The 21,273-nt window shown below is 42.0% G+C and overlaps 1 long non-coding RNA gene across 1 annotated transcript; it reads left to right on the forward strand.

Annotated features, from left to right (window-relative positions):
• Positions 1-9,112: 9,112 nt before the first annotated feature.
• On the forward strand, positions 9,113-19,842 carry LOC125324236. The gene is made up of 3 exons (XR_007202882.1): positions 9,113-13,456; positions 14,622-14,744; positions 19,109-19,842. It is a non-coding gene; the product is annotated as an uncharacterized LOC125324236 (long non-coding RNA).
• The last annotated feature ends 1,431 nt before the right edge of the window (positions 19,843-21,273 follow it).

A 21,273-nucleotide genomic window follows, 5' to 3' on the forward strand; every position in this document is an offset into this window, starting at 1 on the left:
CCATCTGCTATGGATGATTTTTAAAGACAAAATGTAATTTGCTCCAGGCAAGATAAAAAGCCTTTCTCTGTGAGTTGACTAAGTCTTTCAAGTGCCTTTGGTGGGCCACAATTAATGAAGCACAAAAGAATAATCATCTGGTTGTTTAGAGAAAATGGAATTATAGGCTGTTATGAGCCAAAGTGCTATGATTTTCTCAAACTCCCTCCACTTGATCAGAAAAAAAAATCTTGGTGGAAGAAAAAGCTTACACTTGAATGTTAGCTGCCATGACTGCTTAAACCTGGATGCAACATGCACACAATTTTTCATATTAGAAATATATATTCCCTTCCACCTCCTTTTCCTCTGTTATCTGCAAAATGAAAAGGAGATGAAGTTAGCATCAATTAAAATTTTGAGGATTATTAAAATTTGGAAGGATGGGTTCATCTACCCTGGGCATTTTTGGCTCAAATCCAGGAAGCACTGGAAATATCGGGGCAGGAAAAGAAAGACCCCCAACAAAAGGAAAAACAATGTACCAAAACCCAACAAAAATCAACCAATCAAACAAAACCAATAACCAAACAATCAAACAAAACCCTCAAATTCTTAAGGGCTTTCTGCCTGATATTCCATCCCTAACTGTGAACAAGCCTCTGGAATGAATTTTTAGAAATACAGCCCTCTTTGGGCTGCTCTTCACTACTCAGGGAGATTTCTCCAAGATACTTCATTATGTCAGGCAGGCAAGTGGCTGAGCAATGACTGAGTCACTGTAAAACATGAAAAGACAATAACTGGGGTTTATTGTAAAACAAAACCATTTCAAAAGTAGAAAGATACTGTTTGCATGAACTCTTATTGAGAGGGTCTTTGCCTGAGAGCCAGGCTCCAGCTGAAGGGCAGAGGATGTCATTGCACAGCTATAATCTCAACTATAATTTATCATCCAGATTACAATAACATGAGTGACTGAGAATTTTTGTTCAGTGCAGATTTACAGCCACAAAAACAAAATTTTTTTAAAAATCTTCTGTCAGCATTCCCTAAGGTTCTAACTCCATCTTTTAAATTTCACAGGTGTATTTCTTACAGGCAGCAGAAATGGAGTTTGGCCTTTGCTGAGAAAGAATACTGGTACCTCTTGCCTTGACCTTGACCTTTCTGTGTGATACATTCATCAGTTTACAGAGGTGTACTGAGATGTCTCTCTGCTTCTCCTTCCTAGCTAATCCAGTTCTGCATCAGTACCACTGTAAAACTTCTCTGCAGAGCCAGACTTTACTCATCCAGAAAGACTTTCTTTGTCATGCTCCACACGTCTTCATGTGTGGCTTTTTTTGTATTGTAGCTTTAATAAACTCTCTTAGGAATACACCTGTCAGTTTGGACATGTCCCTGATGCCAGCCATCTAACAGTAATCTCCAGTATTATTCTGACATCTGGAATGACTATTTACTGCAGGAATATTTGAATTTCTCCCAATCCCATCATTCTGGGCCAGCAATATGGGAATGTGTTACATTCCCCAAAATATCAATATCAGGTTAAAAGACAGCTGTATATTATTCTGTGTCTTGACTTGGGGCTGGGAGCTCAAGTGTTTACAGACTTCCACTTTATAAGACTCTTTCCATTATGGAAATAAGATGTGCAATTTAAAGTAAGTGCAAATTAATGAGATAAAGAGCTCAGAATGTTTCTCCAAATAAAGGAAGAACTAAAATTTTATTAGGCATGTAGGTGCAGTTAAAGTTAGCAAACCAACACAATTTTGATCCAGCTTGATGTATCCTTGTTATCCAACCACAGAGCACCGAGCAGTCCAGTGTGCAATGGGACTAGTCCCGTTTTGCCTGAGTTACAATTCCTCTTGCATATCTCTTAAGCAGTCATCTCTCCAACAGCTACTGAGGATTATGCAAATGTAGTTTTGCTTGATTGGAAATCCAGAGGTCCCAGGACATGGTTGCATTTTGGAGCTAACAGATGATCCAGAGATACGATTAATATGAACTCTTCGGCTGCATAATTAATTTGGTAACGTTCAGAAGGGTTTTTTTGCATCACATCAAGTCTAATTTTTCACTGTGGACATAGTATGTCTTGTGAGTCCACCAGACCTTTATCTGAGCTCCACTCCTCTTCAGCCCTTGCTTTATACCCCACATAAGTTTCTAACTGTGATAGTCTCTCTAAATGGACTTGGAAGTAATTGACTGACCAGTAGGTGGATTAAGCTAGTTTTTAGCTAAGTCCCTATATATCAAACCAGAATATATCTTTACTAATGTGTTCTACACCTTAGGAAGAGTGTAGATCTGAATCAGGGGGATGGGGAAGCAGAGGTTAAATGATTTACTTAGAAGTTGTTTGTTAGAAGCAATGCATACCGCTTGCCCAACACTTATTGTGCCTACCAAAGCAGAATAAGAAGATATGAGACTATTGATAAAGGGAAGGAATCTTGACCAAAGATCCTGTTTTTAACCTAAAGCTAACTCAAACCAGTCTTGGACTTAGCCCAGGGGCATAAAGAGCATGCACAGGGAAGAAAGGTGAAAAGTTCAGGATGAGAAAGACCCTTTACTTCATCTGAGGAAGACTCTTATTTCATCTCGGAGCCCCCCTGCGACCACCAGACAGCACTGCGCAAGCACAACGCAGATGTAAATGACTTTTGGGCTCATTGTAATATGAATCAAGGCTAGGCAGGGCTAAGTAATGAATATGTATAGGCGTATTGGGAAACTCAATGAATATGGAACTTGTAACCCGATACATACCAAGCTGAATGCAGCTGTTGGCACGCATGACTTTGGAGGAGCGATCCCCAGTGCATCCCATGGAATAAACACACCTGCTTTACTACTTATACCAGTAGTGGAGTCTTTCCAATGCATCAGATGGACTAACTTTGTAATGATTGGACATGCCCAACCTCATGCCACTGGCCACCATCTTACACAGGAATCTCCTGAAACAGTTTTCCCGTTTTGAATTCTGCTATGTGGGAAACTCTCAGAACCTGCAGAAATAGAGGAAAGTTTAACTAAAAATACTTGTCTCCTAACCAAACAGTTCCCAAATTGAAGGACTGGAACACATTGCCCAGAGAAGCTGTGGATGTGCCATCCCTGGGAGTGTTCAAAGTCAGGTTGGGTGGGGCTCTGAGCAACTTGGTCTAGTTGTCCCTGGTGTCCCTGAATGTTGCTGCCTTCCACACCTGAAAGGTATCCCTGCCTGTGGCAGGTAGGCTTAGAACTGGATGATCTTTAAGGTCCTTTCCAACCCAAACCATTCCATGATTCTATGAAATGCTCCTAGGAACAACAGCAGCAGTTGGGAGGAAGTCCCAGATGTTACTGCTCTAGTTTGTTTTGATTCAACCTTGTACAATCTGAGAACTTGCCAAACCGCCTTAGTTGTCTGAGTTTCCAAGGAGTGCTATATCAAAATTCAGCCTTCAAATCCCCCGTTTGTTACCAACCGTGGAAGTAGCAAGGAAAAAAAGAAAAAAAAGAAAACAATGGGAACAAATCCTGTCACCCCACAGCTGGATGAGCAGTCATCTTCATTCCCAAAGTTTAGCCTGCTGGAATAACAAGACCTTTATTGCCTGCAGCCTCTTCTCTGGGGAAGTCCTTACTTTCTGTAATCCAGACAGGAAGCTGAGAGGGGGATCAGTCTGATTGTGTTTGTCCTCTTATTTTTCTCCCATTATCCTTTATATTGCACTGCCCAGGAAAGGGAATTGGGATGTTATCCGTTCACAGCCTACCAGAAACACACTGAAACAGGTTTGGCCACTCAGAAACATGAACAGAATATTCCCGACTCTTGTTATTTTTTGTATTTTGTGGCCCACAGAAGGCCAAATCTAAATGTGAAATATTAAATTAATGTGGAAACATTTAAAAAAAAGATTCAGTGTGCCCTTGCCATGCAAATAACAATAAATGATCCTGTAAGCATCTGAGTCATTCAGGGTAGTTTCTAACATCTTTCTTAAGCCCTACAGAGGCTTATATTTATATCAACATTCTTAGTGTTAGACCAATCTAATCTCACAAATAATCTAATATTTTTTGTTTCCTAGATATGAAAACACTCTTCTGATCTTCCAGATTAATTCCAATATAACAAATTAACGCATCTTGGTACTTTTTCTCCTGTTGACTTAACTTGCTGAGGTTTGTTTTTGTGACAAAGGCAAATCATTCCTCCTTCCACTGTGATAATTAATGGTGTCCTCCACCAGTATGGGCTCACAGCAGTCCTGTCATTTTCTGTGACTGGTACAATTATGATCAGCATTAGAGAGTACATTCCTGCTTTTCTACTGGGACTGCTGAGGATGAATGGATGCTATTAAAAACAATAATTGATATGTACATTACTATTTATTGGCATCTGTTAAATGCTTATTCTTATATATTGGATAGCTGGTGATATTTTAAATTCTGCCTTGAACCTTTGGATGAAATGTCACTGTTTTTCTGAAAGCCTGAAGAGACACATTAGCCAAAAACTGCAGAAAGTCACACTTTAGCCAAACTCTTTGATAGGTATTTTGGGATTTCCCTGGTGTAGCCCCACTGGGGTCCTGTGGAATCAGGCTTGCTTTGCAATGTCCCTCATAATTTACTGGAATATGACTTACCGTGTTTCGAAACATCTGTAGGCTGTTAAAATCTGCTGCTGTTATTTCAAACCTACAATCTTAGATCCTGGAGACCTTCCTACGTGCACAGTATGGCCTGTAACTGCCCTCCTGGCATGGTCTGTCTGCAAGGAACAGCTCCAGCGGCTGCCTCCTTCTTTAGCAGCTTTGAAGTTATGATTTTGGAGGTATTATGCCCTCCTTCAGAGGGTCTATAAGGCCTTCCCTTCTTCACTGGATGTTCTGTAGTTTGCAGTCATGGCAGAACAAGACGGTTGTGTCTCTGGATGAAGTTATGGATATTCGGGCAGGGATTCCATATAAATTTACACTTTTCTGTGGAAGCATCTATAGCTGTACTAAGGCTGCTAAGTTCCAAATTCCCAATAAGCTCCCAGCAGAAGCTGGTAGCTGGAGACTGTAGCAAACTTTCCATTTCTTAGCTGCCCACGAGGGCTGGGGAAGCATCTCCCATTTCTCTTTGGATGTTTCCTGAGGCAGTCTCTGACTGCAGCCTGGAGCAGCCTGTGCACAGCTTCTTCCCTGGGTCCCAGGGCAAGGTGTGGGTCTGGGATGGGAGAAGGGTCCTTCTCCAAGTACAGCTAATGCCAGTGGGGAAGGAGGCCTACCCGAGGCAGCAGAGAGCACAGAAGTAAAATGCTCAGCCAAGAGTTAGGGAAAACCAGTACAGGCACTGATGATGGGTGTGCAGGACTGGAAAAGGATTTACAGGGGTTTATCATTTCTGTACAGAAGAGTATTAGCAAAGGCTTATTTTCTGAAGCTGTGATTAGAGGGAGACTCCTCAGCATTTGTTGATGGTCCCTTGGGTCTGGAATGATTCCCAGGCTTTGAAAGAGCAAAGAGGAGATTACAAAGAGAGAGACCTGGTGGAGACCTTGACAAATTGTTCAGCACGTGGTCCCTGACACCCGGGAAAGACAGAGGACATGGAACAAGCACTGGCTGAGCATTGCAAGAGGAGACACACGCACCCACCCCCAGCCTGTTGCAGTAAGAGCCATCATAGAAACAGAGCCATGTTCCCCAGAGCTACACATCACTCAGTCCTGCACCCTCAGACAGCACAAAGCTCTTCCTATACCTTATCCCATTGCTCTGAGCTGTCTGAATGGCTGCAGCACTACAGCATTAAATCTGCCTGTAGCTAGGTGCAGATTTACAATTACTATTCCTTTTTTTTTTTTTTTTTTCTGTTGGAGGAAATGGTTTCATAGGGAACAGGTTGCAGAGAGCAACTGTTGAGAAACTGTCTTGACAGCCATCCCAAATATATTTTTGGTTATGTTTATTTCAAGTAGCAGATGTGATCTAAGGTCCCATTCAAGTCAGAAAAAATGGCCCAGGAGAGGAACTGGTAAAACACATCTGAAGGCATACACAGAAATTGCAGGGATGTGATGATCCTGAGAAGGCTCTTGAGATGTTCCTCTTTCTGTAGGTGGTGGTAGTGAGGTATATTACTGTCCTACCCATATCGCTGATTCCATAGGGGTTATTTCCAGACTTTCTACTGGAAAAATAACTTGATGTGGCACAACTGAGTGCTTTCAGTCCAGAAAGATAATATGGCATGATCCCCAAGGACAGCACACATGAGACCCAGACCCCTCTATGAACCTCTGCTTCCAGCGCACCACATGTCTGTGGCTGAATCTCTCATCTTGCTGTGCTTCTGTCTCTCTTTGTATATTTATTTCGGCCTTTTTTTTTCTGGGTTAACCATAAGCTCCTTAGGATTCACAGCCTTAGGCTCGCCAGCCTTGTGTCTATACAGCACCCAGTGTAGCCTGGTCCCATCCATCTTCAGGGTAATGGTGATGGCACAGTAATGCCAAGGGGATCTGGAGAGAGAGGGGCTACTGCTGCTTTCTGAAACTGAAATCTGTGTGTTGGAGTCTCCTGCATCTCCTTTATTTTAAACTGAATGCTTTTCTGACTCTGCTGTGCTCAAAAATACATCAAGTAAATGGGAAAAGGAACTATTTAAAGGCATCCCTAACTTGTCATACTTCTTCATCTCAAACTGGATCACCTTGAGGGTACCAAACCCATGATTTATTTAGGTTTGGGTCCTACTGAAAGTGAGATTTCCTAGTCTGGAAGTAGAAAAGATGTTGGGTGACTTAGGTTCTTACTCACAGAATTCACACATCCACTTCTAACCCTGAGCAACAACGGGAAATACAGTAATTTTAAAATATAAAATACACAAATTTTAAAATGGTGAAACAATTGCAAAGAGCAAACTGCAAAAAATATAGCTAGATGATTCACAAATGGGAATAAATAAATGCACAACATAAATTATGTATTGCAGTCATTTGTTCAGCCAGTAATAATGGTTTTGGGGGCAGGGATAGTTACTCTTATAACCTGTACAAAAGAAAAAAAAAGTTGTACCCTAACAAAAACATCCCCAGGAAATTAATGTTTATTCAGATTTGACATTACAAACCATTTTATGGAAACCTGGAAAACTTTTAAAAATCTATTCAGTAACACATTTCTTTTAGGAGCTAATAATGCAATTTTATTGCCCTCGGAAGGTACGTGGGATCTCTTTAAAAGCAACCACAACATTACAGTCCCCCTTCCCAGCCCCAAACAGGGAACCCTGGAGGCAGTCCATTAATAGTGTAAAAATATCTTGTGTAAAAGTCATAAGTCTTTCTGAATCTGTGTACTAGTTTGAAAACAAACCAGTGGGAGACACCAAGTCAGAATAACAATTTAATGGAAATTAAAGAAAAAAAGGTAAAAGAAAACACTGTCAAACTGACAAAGTCAAGGTACAACCTGACACCCTGTTAGGCAGGGTGGTGGTAGCAGTCTGGTAGAATGGTGGCTGCAGTCCTCTGAAGCAGTGATCCTGTAGTAAAACAGTCTGCTCTTCCTTCCTCAGGAAGTCCAATAGTGGCTGTGTAGCTCCTGTCCTCTGGAAATCCAGTGGGAAGCCAGTGTCTCTGGTGTTCAGCCTCAGATTATATCCACGATGGGATGCTTGGTTCCTCCCTCTGGGTGGAGCATCTCACAATGGGGTAACGAGTCATGAGGCAAAGTGTTGATTAGGCTCATTAACAGAAGATAGTCCGGAGGGAGTTATCTCTGAGTCATGTGGCAGGACAATGATGGGCAATTAACAGAAAGATAGTCTGGGGGGAGGAGGCAAGGAAACACTGCCCCACCTGGTTTCAACAGCTCCTGAGGATGGTAATAGAATACACTGCAACCCAGGACAATCTGTGATATCAGGTCGACGCTACAGCTTTAGATAAAAGTGTGAATTGCCAGATTCTGTATTGCCATGTCGTTGCTGAATCTGAATTTTTTATTAATTTTACTTAAAATTGTGACTCTAGGTCTCTGACACCATCAACAGTTTTGCTTCCTATTGTGCCCAGTTATTGCCAGTGTTGTGCTGGGTGGAAAGGGTTTTAGCATGAGCAAGCCTAAGTCAGGCTTCAAAGAGGAAAAGAAATTGAATTGTTTTAAACAAAAAGCCTTGAAAATGTACCATCCCTGCAAATGTGGCTTGGCAGAGCCCCACTGTGTACAAACAGTGGATGCTTCACGAGCTGCCTGGGACCATTAATCCTGTCAACCCCGCAGTGCCTTACAGGAGAATTGCCCTTGCTCTCGCATGATGGCCCATCTGGGCTGCATAGGAAAGGATTCAGATTCAGAAACCAAGTGTAAGCTTTGTGCAATCCTCTCACAGGGCTGTGCACACACAGCTCTCCTGCATCCCACACTGGCTCACTAAACCACAGTCCTTTGCTACTGCAGCAGATGGAGCAACACTAATAACACTTTTTTTCTGCAGCAATGTGTTTTGTTTTGTTCAGGGAAAATCAGGATAAAAACAACACTTGTTAAAGAGAACGCATAGGAGAAAATTTCAGAAACTACTTCTGATCAATTTTTTTCTGGGCCTTGTTCAAAGAAAAATTGAAAAATGTTAAAGGAAATATTTGACAATACTGAGAAAATATTTATTTCTTCCACTATTCTTTCTGTAGGCAAACTCCAGTAATTTCCCTCAGGTGTTGTCTACAATATGTTCTGTGCTGGACCAGAGTGAGAGGACAGCTGCCCATGTTCTGTGCAGAGCTCCTGGTGGCGCAGTGCCAGGCGTTTCCATCAGCACGGCTGTGGCCTTGCAGGACACAGAGTGGGACCCACTATGGCACAGTGCTGCCGCTGCCCAGATGCTGAAGCTTCTTCTTCCCCAACAGCTCATCACCCTCAGCATCATCAGTTTCACCTGGTGGTCACACATTCAGCTTGCTCCTCCCTTGTACCCACAGAGTTTCCAGTGTTCATAAGAAAACATTTCCCTTCCATTGTAATAAAATAGAGGGCTTTCATCACTGAATCCAAACAGTGAACAAGCACATTAAGAGAATAGATTGGCAATAACTGAGGCCTTAATATTTTGCAGCAAGAATTAAATACCATAACTGCCATTACATCGAGATCCCATTTGCTACATCTGCTTATCAGCTTGTGTCTGAGACACTAAACAGAGCCAGGACCAGCTTCTCTGTGCCACCCTGGCACCGACTAGCCCTGTGTCTGGAGAGCCAGTCTTGGAGCAGGGGAGTGCAATAGGACAGTATGGCCTGGCCATGTCAGTCATGTCATGCTCTCTTCTGCTTCAAAATAGGCACTCCACTGAAATAGAAGCTGCACTGAAATCACCTGCTGAAAGCAACTCCAGAAGATCCTTCTGTGTCAACCCATGAACACTTCAGAGGAATTTCTTGGGATGATAGACAGAAATGCAGCTGTGACCCTCCTACCGAGGTGACCTTCCTAACATTGTTCAGTTTACTAACGCGAATGTGGCTGGTTTTGGCAGAAGAAAAGTAAAGAAGAATCACTGGCAAAGGACACAACCACTGTGGCTAAAAATGCGTGAGAGGGTGGCAGTGAAGGAGAGGTAGACACTGCAGAAACTCTAGGTGAAAGGAACACAGCAACAGGGTTTGCAAAGGGCTTTAGAGGAGTACAGGCTGCCATTGATAAATATAACAGATATTGAGGAAAACAGGAGATTTTTCATGTAAATGTCCTTGGGATCCAGAGGCAAAATTTTTTAAGCCAGGAGTCTTTCCCGTTTGCTTCCATCACTGCCTCTTCCAGTCACACCAATGATTTAGATCAACTGCAAATAGTGCCTCATGGATTAACTCTGAGCATCGGTGTGACAACGAAAGCTCTTTGTTAACCTTCAGATGAGCAGCTGCTGAGAGAAACTAAGCTGCTGCTCAGCCATACAAGTTATTTCCCTACCAGTAAACTAAATGAGATGAGGACATGGGGCAGTGCTAGCATGTGTCTGTCCATCCTGTGGGATTGCTGGCCCATCCTTGATACAGCTGTGGGGCAGGACTGGGTACCAGAGGGTGGCTGAGCAGGATCTGTCCCTCTAGGCAGTGTGGGTGCTGGGGGCAGCAGAGTCAGCTGTATAGGTGCAAGCCAAGTCATGCCAGTCACCCTCCAAACTAGACAATATTCTGAGTGTGAAATCAGTTATTCACTAATGTGCATGGAGGATATTTAGGAAAAAAGCTTTAATTCATATTTGCATGTATCAGGACAGCAGTGAAAGGCTAACTCTTCTTTATAGACGGTTCTCTGCTGCCTACAAAAGCCATGCTACAGAAAGCTAGTTGAACTAAAGTATCACAAGGACACTTGATTCCTTTGGTCTTCTTGTATGGCTTTCACCTGGGTAAAAAGAGTCACTAAAACCTTTTTATTCCCCGCCTTAGTTTCTTGTAATGAATAAAAAACCCCATAGAAATGCCATCCACTGAAGGTAGCATCTCAGACAAATCCTGCCCTGTAGGAAAAAACTTCAACAACTTACAAATAGAAAAAAATTAACAGTATTTATTTGATAACACACAGATTGTTTTGTCCTACTTTGCGCAGCTATTTTTCTCCAAGAGTAAGTGATACTGTATTCTGTATATGGTTATGTTTTTAAAGGAGGCTGTAACTATTCACCCATCCTTCCTGTAACCTGAAAAACATAGTAAAATGTTTTTACTTTTCCCAGCAGCTCAGTGTTCACAATTTTCACAATGCTTATGATATTATGTTGCAAAGGTTTTTTTTATTATTCCCAGTACTTTGATTAGAAAAGCTGCTTCATACATAAAGTTGCAAGAACTTTATATGTTATTGGTGCTATGTCAACAGTGGAACACATAAGATTTTTTATGACATGATTTTTCATTAAAAATGCAGTGCAATTCACTGCACTTAAAGGAACATGAATATCAAATGAAAACTGATTATTATAATCAAATTTAATATTCATTTCATGAGGAGAAATTTCATGACCAGCAATTAATTATAAGCAGGAGATGAGAACATGCAAATAAACATGGATGTGACTGGGATACAATACTTGTGGTCTCTGTTCACCTAGACATGACATTTGAACTTTGTAACCAAGTCCTGATCTCTTGCACTTAAACTTGTAGAATAAACGTTAGATAGGGCAAGAGAACTTGCAATAAGGGATATTTTCCAATTGGGAATTGAAGGTATGCTGCTGTACCTGTGTGGTAGTTACTATTTTCCAGACAGTATTGATGAGCTCATCAACATAATTTCAACAGACTCAGTGGGGATGAAATGGGGATGCTGACCAAAATGGGATACTGACCTGCTGCTCACTAACACTCAGTGACTTATATAAAGTTTCACAGAGGAAGCATAAACATATCAATGTCAATAGGTAATTCACAGATTATCAGCAATACACCAAGACTTTTTTTAGGTCAGAATGCAAACTGCCCCAGCTGACTTCAGTTAGCACCTAAGGCAAGCACTGGAACCTGTTGCTGCACATGGAGAAGTGTTAGTCCACTTCAGCTGGTCACCTGTCATTTGATTTGTGCTGATTCCTGAACCCAGGCACTCTGCCTTCACTTGGGCCAATGAACACTGTGCACTGTGCATTTCTCCATGTGTCCCTATGCCTACCTTTGGGAAAGGCCCAGGGAGCAGACCAGGATGCTCTGAAAGTGTAATGGGCTTATGCAGAGCTTCCTGAGCATGGACGTGGGTTTCCCTGCAGCTGGTCCCTCTCACCAAAGGACAGAGCCCACCCCAGCAGCAGACCAGCCCTTCCTCACCTGCCTGCTGAAGCACTGGGCAGGCTGAGCTGGCTGGTGGGATGGAGAACGCTGCATTCATCTGCAGCCGGTCTACCAGTCTCCATTTCTGTTGCCATGGATACAAGAATGAAGCAATAACTTTATTCAGGAGTAGCTATTTTTACTGTAATTACACCACAGGAAATTATTAGACTATTCTTCCCTTCATCTCACCCATATTTTATTTATGTTATGATGCTGGTGGTGGGGGGCTGCTCCCTGCCGTGGGTGTGGGTGCTGACGGTGCCAGGCTCAGAGGGCTCAGCTTAGCTGGGCAGGCAGCACCAGTCCATGGGCAGGAATCCACCCAGCAGCACCACACAGTTGTGATGGAGCCCGGCACGGCAGGGACTTGCAGTTAAGAATTAATGTTGATACATTTTTTGCCATGGAATAAAGTGAACTGCAGAGTTAGCAGAGGTTAGGATCAGGCCTGTCTGTATTCTTGAACCCCTCTTCAGGAGGGAGGCTGGAACTGCCCCTGAGCTGCCAGGGCACAGGCTCCTGGCAGGACAGGACATCTTACTGCCCACTGCCTGGCCAGTGTGGTGTGAGCACCCAGCTGTGGCTCTCACTGATGGCTGCTTAAACCTTAGACTGTGAGCACCAGGGCTTGCACAAAGCCACTGGAGCTGTGTCAAGTCCGCTTCTGAAATTTGGTGTGGAGTGCCACTGTGCACACTGCTGCATGGCTTCTTAAATCCTTCTCTGGACATGGTGGCACATAGCTGGAGGAGTTCAGGTCAGTGGTAGGCAGTAAAAACAAGGACTTAACCCCAATTTTTTTATCACTGCGATTCTACAGGGCCTTCTCTCTAAGATCCCTATGAGACAAGTCCTATAGAATGTTACAGAAAGTAAATTATAGATATCTGTAAGTTTTTAGTAATCCTGTAAGATTTAGGTATGGAATTGCACAGCAAAGCAATCATTAAAAAATAATGCATTTTTGTTTGCTTCTGTTAGGCTTTAAGGATGTTTTGCTTATTTGCTGCCTTTGTTTTTCTAGTGGTTGTGTGGCTGGTGGGTGCAGCAGCCTGTGTCTGTCTGCTCCTGTAGCACAGGATCACTAGCAGGCCTGTGTGCAGACAAGTCCATGAAAGCAGAGTGGAGGGAAGAACCTGTTAGGCAGTTAGCATTAGGAAGTGTGAGTTTGCCAGCATTGATGGACAGGGCCGTGAACACACTGAATGATAACCAGATGCTGATGAGATGCTCCAGAAGGGAAGCAGAGGAGTGTGCAGGCATCCTGGGGCTGGAGCTGTAGTCTCCAACCCAGATGGGGAAAATCATGTCAAGGAAATAAAGCCCAGACTCTCCAAGCCTCTTGATCTGTCCGGAGGAATCCAGCCATAGGTTAATCCATACGTCATCCTGCATCAATGTAAGAGGAAAGAGTGCTACCATGTAAACCACAGCAGGTACCCTCTCACAGCTTGTGTCTCCTGCAATCCACGCATCTCTGTTCTGCACTCCACATCTACCTTGAAACTCATAAAGAGAAAAGTACTGTAAGAAGGACTTTATAAAGAAAGAGTGGGAAACCCCCCATCACTGGACATGAAGAAGTTTTGCTGTTTCACCTGCTGCTGCTACAGTTCAGAAGTGGTGAGTTTTTCACTTTCTGCAACACTGATTCTTTTTGACCATCTTTTGGCCATTAGCTACATTGATCTAACAGAGAGGGGATGTTGAACCAGGATTTGAGAGACCTGGATTAAATTCCTGAGTTTGCCCTGGCCTCTGAGGGGCCATGTCTCACTCACTCAGTTTCTGCTCTCTGCACCAGTCTATCTCCCCGCACTTGCCACACATGGCTGCACAATGGGGACCTGTCTGAAGCCCCCAGAATTTTCTTTCCTTTCACCTCTGTGGTGCATTTGGTCATGGTTCAGGGAGAAGACTACATGCTCAGGAAGTCAGGTGGATGCTTTCCCTGATCAATAGTAAAAATTATTTTTAGTATTGCCCCCATATAAGGAGAGTGTAATAAAAGGACATTTTAACTGATGAAAACCTTGGAGAACTGCGTGCTTTATTTGATGCTTTTTACTAATGAAATTTCTGGTCTCAATGTAATTTTTGTAATTTTTCAACAGGCCATTCTTTTGAATGAGAGTCCTGCTCTAGTACTCCTGCTAGCTCATAGGAAAAATTTTGAAGAATTAATAATTACTCTCTAGTTTTATAGAGAAATGACACTAAAAATATGAAAAGTGTTGCATTAAAAATATGTTTTAGATTGGTATGTGGAAGAACCAATGAAAGAAATAGGAAGGTAATTTAAGAAATAATAGAGGCAAACTGCTAAATTATCCCCATTACTCACTGAGATGTGTGAACCACATCAGATTATGGGAAACTCAGAATAGGGTCTGTTGCCTCTGGTTTTTTGTTGCCACAAACTAGATCTGTCCTAAATCTTAAATTTCATTATTTAATATTAGAAACTGACTCTGTATTTGGCCACGTGAGTAAGTGTGACCTGCTTTTCTGATTTGATGAGGACCAGTTAACTAAGCAGAACAGAGAGGGAGATCCAGCTACATTTTGGTGATAAAATTCAGGCATCTTATGTTTGGCATTTAGCTTTCACTTGATCAGAACTATTTCACAGGACGTGCTGTCCTTCCCTACTAAGGCACATGCCAGCATCCACTTTACTTCCTTTAACATCTCACTCTTAATCAAAGCTGGTGTTCAGATCCCTCTGCATGCTGTCAACCTGCCAGTCATTAATCTCTTCACAGGAGTACATTTCTTTCCCTCTTAGTATGCCACATATTTTTGCCTGGATCCTTTGAGACCCTAATGAGACACATCCTTGGTTTCCACCTGCTTGCTGAAATCTGTGGGACAACAGTTCATTTGCATCCCTCTGCAAGATCAAACACTGGTGAGAGTCTTATCTCTAGTAACAAACCAGACCTTTCATGGCATTAACAGTAGGACTAAGCAGCCAAGCCAAGCAGTTATGAGAAGCCAAGCTTGACAGTGCCCTTAATCCAATTAAAGCTATGTCTGAAAAACTGTTCTCATTTTGGCCGAAGTGACTGAGCAGTGTTTGGAGTCTTGTGCTAGGACAGTCAAGAAATATATTGTGATTAGAATGTGACAGAAAGATCTTGGGTTTTTAATCAGATAAGGCCTCAATCGATTAAGATTTAATTATGTCCAAGACCAGAATTCTTAATTTTCAAAAGACCGGTCCTGTGATTTAAGTCTGTTATCACTTTGTAGCAGTGGATGTTAGTTGAGTAATATGAAGATTTTAATTAGAGCCAGAAGCTTTTACATGAAAATATTAAATTAAAGAAGCAAAAATGGGCTTTTAAATATATTTTATAATTTTTAAGAGTTCTCTTAAAACACTCCATCTCTCTTTCCTCAGATTACAATTGTAGATTTTTCAGAATTTTATCTTCATTTCTCATTTTGGGAGCAAATTAATTTTTTCAAGGATACTCTTTTGATTTATATTTGCCAATGTACAAAGCCACAGACCCACTGCTGACAACATTTTCCCAGCTTGAAAGTACATTTTAATAACTGAACTCTACATACCCAATGGCAAGGAAATTTCTGCAAATTCAATTTTGCTTGACAAGTACAACAAGATTATAACTATGTGGAAATTAATGGTCACAGATTTGGTGTGTTTAGACAGAAAGCTAATCTGGAGGAAATCTTTATGGAATTCAGTGACGATAAAAATGTAATGTGAACCACAATAGCATCTGTTTGGAGCTCCACGTATGAATTTAGCTCTTTAGCATTTTGGATGTCAATTGATGGACATTCTCATGGTCAAGTCTCTGTGAGAGTGCAATTTATCTTGGGCTGTGGAAGAGCCATTGCAGGGAAAACCTTTGGCTGTGTTAGGGTACAGTTCCCCTGGTCTAGAGCAGTTGTGAGACCATATGGTCCAAACAAATTGGATAGGACTGGTATTATTACTTCTCACAGCAAGGATTTTGGTCATATTTGCCCATATAAATGGGCAATTGGTTATCATGAGCAATGGCAACCACCACTGGTTGCCAGCAGTTGTTGCTAAAAAAATGTAAAATCTTGTGCAGATGGGAATGTAAGGTGTGGGAGGAAGATACAGAAAACCAGAAAAGGACAATGACAGGCCTGGAAAATATGAGATAAGGAAGAGTTTGGAAGGGCAAGAGCATGTCAGGACAGTGAGCAGCTGGGAAATACTGCATGAGGTAAGGCCAGGGAAAAATATAATGGGAAACTGAAGGGACCCTTAGCAGGAACAGAGAAGACCAGAAAGTCTCATGGATGCAATCAGAAGCAGATGAGATTTCCTTTCCACGGAGGAAAACGTGTACATATGACACACTGAAGGCAGATTTGCAGGTAAATGTGACTCAGATCTGCAATCAAGTGACTTAATCTTCCCCAAGCTGAAGTTCTGCTAGCTGCAGCATCCAACCATCTCTGTCTGTCTCTAATGCATTTGAAAGGCATTTCTGAGGCTGTCTGCATTTACCTGCCCTGTATCAGGCCAGTGGCATGCAGTGCCTAAGATCTGTATGGGTCCAGACTCTCCCTGCAGTCACATCCTGTGGGACGTTGGGTGGATTGCCACGTTGGGTGCCCACAGCCTGATCAGTGTTTTGTTCTGCAACAGCTGGGATTCACAACAATCTGGTTTTGGCTCAGTTTGGATGTACAGGTCAGTGCCAGGCCTCACACGTCTCCCATGGCTGGCCAGGTCACATACAGCATAGACAGGGATCCTTCCTTTCCCTTTGCAGAGCAGGTGGAGAAATGACATCACTAATTTCTTCTTCTGAATGTCAACCATTTTTTTCAGTCTTCTGATGCAGAGCTTGTTTTGGGAAGTTTTGGTACAAACCTCACCATGAAATGTTAAGTAAAGTTCACATCTCTCTGCTGGGGCAATTAAAATATACTTGGCCCAGGCTTGATCTGAAATCACTGTATTTAGAGGCACCTTCTGGTAATGCTTATGTTATGGATAGCTAGGGCATGTGGGGTGCTCCCAGGCTGGACTTTGGGGACAACCTACATGTGCTGAGTAACATGCAAAGAGATGAGAAAGATGAACCTCAAATTGGCTGCCTAATGCAGATTAGATGTCCAACTATATGGTTGCAATTTTGTTAGATAAAGATCAGTGTATAATAGACATACACATTTATTTCTTAATTAGAGAGTTTATTTCAATTTATGGTAGTAAGGGTATTAGGAAAAGGTGTGGTTTTATTCCTTACTCTGGCATCAGAAACAGATAATCTAACCTTTTAATGGAAACTGCTGTTACATTCAAAATTGTGGAAAATTACATTGGATCTTCTACAGAATTATGGTAATTTGTATGAGTCCATTCTTGTTTTAAAGATTTGCTTTATCTATCTATCTATGTATCTATCTTGCTATAAGTGTGTGTATATACACATGCAGACACCATATATATATATACATTGTCTCTTTGAATGTATGCTTGAATTTTGAAGTCTTATAACTCCTGAAGCATTTTGCTTGTTTTTTCTATGCAACACGCTATGTATGAGGCTGAAATCTTTTCTTGTCTTGGTGAGATGAAAAGCCCTCATTTCATACATCTTTATGCAGAACCAGAAATCATCCCTGCCTCAGAGGAGGGAGAAAGGAAAGAAGAGCAAGGAAGCTGCACAGATTCAAAGATGTGACCACATTGACTGGTAGCAGAGCTTTATTTGAGGCAGATGAGAGGGAAAAGCCCCTCATGATCAGGAAACTAACAGTTGAATTGAACAATCTGAATGCAGATTTACACAGGAATTCCACTGGAAAGCTCCTGTTATGCTTTTGAACTGCTTTGTCCTACCAAGGACATAAGTGCAAGCCTTGAAGTGAACTTTGAAATCAATGATCAGTTTTGTCTTCTATCCTCAGCTTTTTAAGCAAGACTCGAAGCACTATAGGATAATGCTACATTTTTCTGGATTGCTTTCAGACTCTCATGACTGGTACTGGATTTGGGATTTTCACTTTTTACAAGTCAAAAAATATGTGGGACATCTACTGTTCATATTTCTCTTGGCATTTATATTGTATCTATGGAAAAAGGGGGTGTCCAAGGACACGGCATCTTTCTTCCTCCTCTGGCTAGTTCATTCAAAGATATAAGGAGAAGGGAAGCCAGACTAGGTATTTATTTTCTTTATAGAGAGTTCTGTTACACAGACAATTAAACTAAATGCCTGGATATGCAAATGAGTCTTTTTTCCCCTCTATCTTTTTAAGATCTACCTATTCTTCCTCTTTTTCTCATATGTCCAGATGGGCAAATAATTAGTTGCCTCTGTCTTCTCTGCTGAGGTTCATTAGCCAAAAATTGGGATTCAACACCATGGTTTTCTAAAGTCAGAGCAGGCTGAGTCATTAAGAAATGGCTGTGTACACAATGTGGTGGGATGTAATTTTCTGATCCTGTCACAGCTAAAGAGTCCTTTGTAACACTTACTAGTGACTCAGTATCTCTGCAGTATCTTTGATACGTGGAGTGTTTGTGGCCATTTTGGTTACTGTTCTAAATACTGTCAGTTGGGAGTGCTTGCTTTCTTCATGTTTAGCATCTTGACTGAAAGGTCATATTTTTCTGGAAAAGAGCCTGGAGGACTGGAATCTCTCAGTTTTTAAAAGCAGATGATCCAAAAAGCCTCTGGTGGTGTCCTTTCATTGCATCAGGAGCAGACACCCTGCAATGAGTTCAATCTTTCCAGCCAAGCACAAAACCAGCAGAAAGGCCTGAGGCATGCCCCTAGAAGTTGTTGCAGAACCCAAGCAATCACTGGCTGGTGCTGTCTGCTTCTGGAGTGCAATTAGTTCTTGTCCTCAGCAATGAATTCACAGATCCACCAAGTTTAATGCATCACACATTAGACTAGGTTACCTGGCCGTCCTCACTGACCCCTTCCGCCATTTTTCTGTCTCCCTGTACTCTGTGTGACATCTCACAACATCTCACTCTTTAGTCCAATTTGCCTCACGTACTCGATCAGCATCTGTGCCTGATCACCTGGATCCAGCAGGTGACATCTCAGGGCCAGAAATGCAATGAGGTAGCAATGCCTGGAAGGAGCCTATCTGGAAAAGCATCCTGAAGTTATACTCGTCGCCTCAATTCTATAAATCAGGTTCTTCAGTGAAGGAAATTGCTATTGTAGAAATTTTCTTTGGCTTTCTTAAGTAGTATTTTAGTGTCTAAAATAGCTTTTTTTTTTTTTTTTTCACTAGGATCTACATTCCTTACACCTGTGTTTCCCTACCATCTGAAGCACCAAGCTCTTGTTTACTTTCTCTTTGCCTGTAAGCAGGCAGGTGAGCAAAAAGATTTACTAAAACCACAAAGAAATCGAAACCATTGAGATGATAGAAAACTGTGGGTTAGATAAGGGAGCTGAAGAGACCAGGGAAGAAGAAAACTGGAGATAATCTCCTACTATATCCACCTATCAAATCCTTGAATCCTTAGTTCCCTATCTTTTTGGGGGAAAGATGTAAGGTAGGTGGTCTCATCCAACCCACTGCTAGCAAGAAGTAACAGGGACAAGAAGCCACCACCCTGTGTCTATTTAAACCTGTAGGGTGAAACAAACCAGAGAAAAGTGGATGAAAAAAACCTGTAAATACCTAAAAAAACCTCCATCCCAATAACTCTTGAGCCTCTCAGCTAACAGGAATAAGAGAAGGGACCTGAAAGGGAATAGAATCTGCTTCTGAAGAAACCATCATGGGGATGAAAATGATCAGTCACTCCTCGGGTACCACTCAGAGTATCAGCTACTCCTTCCATCATCACCCCAGCTGTCCCAGCTCCAGCTCAAGCCCAGCCATATTTTCTGCCTTTTTTAGGCCTCCTTTTTCCTTGGGTGTGTGGATACAATATTTCTGCTAGCAAGAGTTTTCTTGCTGCTTTCTAAGCCCATGGGATACTTTTCTCTCTCACAAAGAGATTAGCAGAAGTTCTATAAACTATGAACACCTGCAACCTTGTAGAACTATGTTTATGGTACAGTAGAAAAATATTTTGACAATGGATGTTTAGGATTTTAGCCAATCCACCCAGGGGGTGGCTGATCCTTTGTCCAATTAAACTATGAAGAAAAAAGTCTATAAAAGAGTTTGTAAAATAATTAAATAAATCAATCTTACTGCACAATTCCTGCCTGCTGGATCTTCTCTCCTTCCTACGGCTGTGGAATACAGTAATATTTGCTACAGTAATATGGGTGTTTCAAGGTTTCATGTGACTATATGCCAAGAAGGCAGAAACCCTCTGCACAAAAGCTTGAAGGACGCAGAAACTTTGGGTCAAGGAGCTGGTCTGAAGGGAAAATTTGGAGGAGTGACAAGAAGCAAAGTTTTGGGGAAAAAAATCCTTCTTAGAAGAGCTCAGTGAGATATTAGATAGATGAGAGAGCATCCCCCAGACCCATGGGGCTCATGTCTTGCTCCTTCCGCTGCTTGTGCTCATCCCTGCACTGAGCATGAGACACGAGCTCAGGTTCCCCTGCACTCACAGCTCCTTCAAGCTTCAGGGGATTGGGAGAAAAGAAATTCTGTCCTGTAAAATGAGTCAATGCTGGTTTTGGCTGGGACAGAGTTAATTTTCTTCCTGGTACTGTGTTTGGGATTTAGCATGAGGCTAATGTTGATAGCACACTGATGTTTTAGTCGTTGAGTGCTGCCAGTGAGGAGGTGCACAGGAAGCCATGAGGAAATGTGGCTGGGACACTGCTGACCAAACTTGCCAAAGGGATATTCCATACCACAGATCATCCTATTCAGGGGATAAACGGGGGAAGGTGGTCGGGGTTGGGGGGAATCGCTGTTCAGGGATGGGCTGGACATCACTCAGTGGGTAGTGAGCAATTGCAGCATGTACTGCTTGTCTCTTGGGGTTTTTATTCCTTTGCCTCTCCCTTTCATTACGATTATTATTAGTACTACTAGTAGTAGTAAATTTTATTTTTTTTCAATTATCGAGCTATTCTTATGTCAATCCATGAGGTTTACTTTTTTTTTTTTATTCTCCTTCCCACCAGGGTTGGGGGACTGTGTGTCTGTATGGTACTCAGTTCCAGGCTGGGGTTAAACCACAGCAGAGCCTCACAGCAAAGCAGCTGTTCTCAAGGTGCTTTTTTGATGTCACTGAACTCCTCTCATGAAGTCATTGCTTAATGCTGGTTGCTATAACAACCTGTTAGTCTTTTTCTCTATTACTCATGCAGCAGAAATGCCTACAGGTATGTCACTGTTGTGAAATTCAACTTTAAAGTGTTCACTTAAAAATATTTCTCCTCTGCAATAATCTCGCTGGCACAAAACACATAGCTTCACAGAATTTTTTTTTTTTTTTTAAGAGAAGTCAGCTCCAGCTCATCCTGGGATGTCTGAAG

Source organism: Corvus hawaiiensis, chromosome 3, assembly GCF_020740725.1.
Source record: "Corvus hawaiiensis isolate bCorHaw1 chromosome 3, bCorHaw1.pri.cur, whole genome shotgun sequence".
Taxonomy (NCBI): domain Eukaryota; kingdom Metazoa; phylum Chordata; class Aves; order Passeriformes; family Corvidae; genus Corvus; species Corvus hawaiiensis.